The sequence below is a fragment of the Palaemon carinicauda genome, chromosome 3 (genome assembly GCF_036898095.1).
Source record: "Palaemon carinicauda isolate YSFRI2023 chromosome 3, ASM3689809v2, whole genome shotgun sequence".
In the NCBI taxonomy this organism is placed as follows: domain Eukaryota; kingdom Metazoa; phylum Arthropoda; class Malacostraca; order Decapoda; family Palaemonidae; genus Palaemon; species Palaemon carinicauda.
Window position 1 is genome coordinate 153,406,570 of NC_090727.1, and position 5,000 is coordinate 153,411,569.

The following is a 5,000-nucleotide window of genomic DNA, read 5'->3' on the forward strand; positions in this document are numbered from 1 at the left end:
TCTTTAATGCTAGTTGGGCAGAGACCCGGTAGACCAATAGAGACAGTAAGAAGGTAGAGTAGAAAGCTACGAAGTAGGTGTAGAAGGAGTTGAAAGGACACGGCAAATACAATTAAGTAGTGCCTGCAGCACAACCCCACTTACTTCCTATGGGCTGGACAAATGTCTTTAGTTACCCTAGCAGACGACCTTTGAGTAAAAATGCATAGCATTATTTACAAAAACTATTTTCATAATAATAATAATAATAATAATAATAATAATAATAATAATAATAATAATAATAATAATAATAATAATAGGACCCATGAACGAATTTAAATAACCATGGACTGAATTTACCGTTAGGTTGTGTATATCATTAAAGATCAAATAAAAATCCCCATTTAAGAAAAGTGAAAATCGATAAGAAAAGGGAAAAATCAATGAGAAAAAGTAAATATCATTATACCTTAACCTGTCTTAAAGCATAGAGGGAAAAAAAGCAAGGGGACTAAAAACCAAAAGGAAACAGATTAAAAAAAAAAAAGAAATCCGGACAAGGGAGACTTCAGGAAGAACAACAGAGCAGAGCATTTCGGGTGCTAACTAAGACAAGATTACATCGGCACTGGAGGTCATTAAAAAGAACGACAATATCAACGTTATTGTCACATCTGAGGCATCGAGATAAAATGACATCCGACCCGAGATCGAGCGGGGTGCGACAAGGGTCCGACAGGGGTGCGACAGGGGTCCGACGGGGGTCCGACAAACGCACCTCCGTCGAATCGAAAGGGGCGATTTCTCGTTATAATATTTATTTAGGGGACACGGGATGGAAGATATGACGGAGCACCAACAACGTCTTGGGCGTGAGGCCGAGGAAATCCGTCACGGAGGAGTCACCTTACAGCCAGTCTTGCAACGGAGTCTGGCTTCGGTTGCGTAAGAGGGGGGAGCGACGCTGAGCGTGTCCGCCCGAGGACCTGATTTATATAAACCCCTTCCGCTAATCCCCAAGAACTCTTTTCCAACGCACGGGTGTCCCCATCTGACCTACTCTCCTGCGCCTTGTTTGCAGAGGGCTACTCCCTGAAGAGCAAGGGCCCATGCTGGCATAAGGACAGTTAAGACAAGCAGAGTGTGATTAAGGCCTCTAGTTCCCCTATCCTCCATCCTAGTCCCCCACCCTTATCCTACTTAATCCCTGTGATTTAAGCATCCTGCGTTGTAGGATACTCCTGCCCACTATCCTACAAGCTCACCTCCACTAGAGGAATTTTGTTTTTGAAGACACTTCGTTCTTGAACTCCAAAAGGATCCATTTGGCTCCAGGCGAAGGCAACCGAAGGATTCATACGAGCATAAAACAGGATTTCTTTTGGCTGGTGTCTTTAAGGAAGGCCAAGTGGATTCTTCAAGCGTAGAGGTAACAGTGTTCTATTTACGCATTTTGCTCTCTCTCTCTCTCTCTCTCTCTCTCTCTCTCTCTCTCTCTCTCTCTCTCTCTCTCTCTCTCTCTCTCTCTCTCTCTCCTCTCTCTCTCTCTCTCTCAAATGGTTAATGATATTTTGAAATCTGTTTAATTCTGTTGAAAATGTTCCGATTTCTTCATCCCAAAAGTGTAAATGCGTCTTTTCTATTATTATTATTATTATTATTATTATTATTATTATTATTATTATTATTATTATTATTATTATTATTATTAGCTCAGTTATAACTCTAGCTGGAAAACAAAATATTATAAGCCCAAGGGCTCAAACGCTTGTACTGTCTTGGATTGGAGTTCTCTTGCTTGAGGGTGTACTCAGGGACACTAATGTCTTTGTTTTCTTATTTCCTTATCTCACTGGGCTATTTTTCCATGTTGGAGCCCTTGGGCTTATAGCATATGCTTTTCCAACTAGGGTTGTAGATTAGATAAAAATAATAATAATAGTAATAATAATAATGATAATAATAGGAAATAAATACACCAGTCCTCAAACAGGTACTAAAGGAACCGAGAGCTTTTTCTATTTCAGATATTAAGTGATAATTCTTTAGTCATTCCACACTGAGTTCTTTGGAATATTAGGTCCTTTTTGAAGTCATATGAGATGGGTTCATTCCCTGAGTCATTCCACACCACACAATGGAAGCGTAATAGAGTCATGCATGACGGTAGACGGTAGACTAGAACTTGTCTCCCATGGTATTAGATTCCACCCAAGACGGAATGACTTGATTCCACTTTTCTCAGTTTGTTATTATCTCCGACAACGGAGTTGGAAGGAGGTTATGTTTTCGCTCCTGTCTGTGTATTTGTAATTTGTGTGTTTGCAATTTGTGTGTGTGTGTTTGTTTGTTGCAATTCCTTAAAATTTCAATGATGAGAATAGTTAAAATTTTTAAAAATTCCTTTTGGGGTTTGTTTTCAGTAATTACCTCCGCCAACGATGTTGGAAGGAGGTTATGTTTTCAACCATGTTTGTGTGTTTGTTTGTGAATAGCTTCCTAGCTACAATTTCAATCGCAGAGTAATGAAACTCACAGGGATTAACTGTTATGTAATAAGCTGGAATTGATTAAATTTTGGAAGGTCAAGGTCAAAGGTCAAGGTCACGGTCAAGCAAAATGTCTAATTCACGTAATCAGCCATAAGTGTGGACATCGTTCTCACAGAGACTTCAAAACTTAGTTCATAAGGTTAAAGGTCAAAGGTCAAGGTCCAACAAAAGGTTGAAAAAATAAGCTGCCGCGGTGAAGGTCTGCGTTCAACTGAGTGCCCCTCTATAGTCAATTCTTTTTAGTGAGGCAGATTTGCACCGACTCGCAGGGGTGTCCTTTTAGCTCGGAAAAGTTTACCGCTCGCTGATTGGTTGGACAAGATACTTCTAACCAATCAGCAATCAGGAAACTTTCCCGAACTAAAAGGGCACCGCTGCGAGTCAGTGCAAATGCGTCTCATTAAAAAAAATTGAGTATAGTTATATCTACAATCCTGAAAATTAATCAATCTTTATCAAGGCATTTTTTAATCCTTGAGATTAATGGAAATTATTGCTATCAGGATATTATTATACAGATAACGAGGCTTGCTAGAATTAATGTGGAATTCTGAGAGAAACTAAGGATTTAATTTCAGGAGATGGGTTTAAACATTGCAATATCGAAGGGCTTATGTTTTGTGACGCCGTTTCCTTAATTCAGTAAGTTAACTAGGTCTGTGTCGTGTATTTTTTCGTCTCTAGTGAAAAAAGGAGTACACACACATACATATGTGTATGTATGTATGTATGTATATATATATATATATATATATATATATATATATATATATATATATATATACATATATATATATATATATATATATATATATATATATATATATATATACATTTATACACATATTTCTCCTTTATTCTTATTTCTTTATGAATATTTACCTCTATATATATATATATATATATATATATATATATATATATATATATATATATATATATATATATATATATATATTTATATATATATATATGTATACACACATATATAAATACATTATATATATATATATATATATTTATATATATATATATATATATATATATATATATATATATACATATACTTTATATATATATATATATATATATATAAATTCTCCTCTATTCTTCTTTATATATATAGTATACATAAATACATACAGAACATACACACACACACACACACATATATATATATATATATATATACATACATATATACATATATATACATACATATATATATATATAATAATAATAATAATAATAATTACATACATACATATGAATGAGTGAATGCATAAAAGCGTACACATAAATTCTCTGATGACTGGCTACAGAAAAAAAAATTACAGACTGGTGAAAATAAATTAACTATAGATTTTGGTGAGAGAATTTAAGAGGGCTAATTGCCATAGGAGTTAATTAATGAGAATTAAAAATAGAAGTGGCTTGGGAGAAATCTATTTTATATATATATATATATATATATATATATATATTATAATTGTAATGGCAGGCGTAGTAAAGATTACTGAGGTGATAAGAGTGTCATGACTGAGATGGTGTGGGCACGTGGTGAGGATGGGTGGTGGGGAGGGAGTGAGGAGGGCTTGGGAGGAACCTTTTAGGGGGAGAAGATCAAGAGGGAGGCAGAGATTTAGATGGAGAGATAAGGTGAAGGATGATATGGAGAGAAGAGGCTTGCCAGAAGAGGATGTCTTTGATAGAAGGCACTAGAGAGAGCGCATCTGGCAACCGACCCCCTTAAAGGTTAAAAATGTCGAGTTTCAGTTCCAGTTTCATCTAAACAGATGCTCACTATAACATCAGCTAGGCAAGCCTAACCCCACACTGTGATGCCCAACTACAGCAGTGGCCTCCCCAGTAAAGAGCTTAAAACTCACGGTCCCCGGGCGGGGGGATGATCTGCCGCCATGCGAAGGGCGAGGCGAGCACGTTACTACTGTACTAGCCGGGAGGATAGTGTAGGGATAACGGTGTGAAAGAAGAAGAAGAAGAATAACATAAGTTGCTGGTTTGAGATTATATTTGGGGAAAATGTTAAAAATAATTCAGGTGATTAAATATAAGAAAGAGCAGGTTGGTAGTATTACCTTACAACCAGAAAATGTGAAATATTCAGAAGCCTGTCGTTTGAGGCAAGGAGGAGGCTGATAATGCATATATATATATATTGTAATCTTTACTTTTACTGTTGTGTGTTTTAGCTACTGAATAATGAGCTTATTATTTAAGAGAAGATAAGTACTGGAATACATGGCTGTGAGCTTTGCAATGACTTGAAGCTGGCTGGTATGGAAAAATTGCAGTGAGTGGTGAAAGCAAGTAAAACAAATATAGAAAAAGGAGTTTGATAGTAATGGATACCATGTGGTAAATGGCATTTTCTGATGGAATAGGATAAAGAATTATAAGGAGCTACATAAAATTTGCAAGGCTAAATGTTTTCAGGCTAAGCGA

General features: G+C 36.1%; 1 protein-coding gene across 1 annotated transcript in view; it reads left to right on the top strand.

Annotated features, from left to right (window-relative positions):
* The first annotated feature begins 996 nt into the window (after nt 1-996).
* LOC137638684 (platelet binding protein GspB-like) overlaps nt 997-5,000 on the top strand; it is a 17,980-nt gene continuing 13,976 nt past the window's right edge. Inside the window, exon 1 of the mRNA XM_068370977.1 lies at nt 997-1,411. The gene's annotated coding sequence lies outside the window, so the exon portion shown is untranslated. The remainder of the gene's footprint in view (nt 1,412-5,000) is intronic.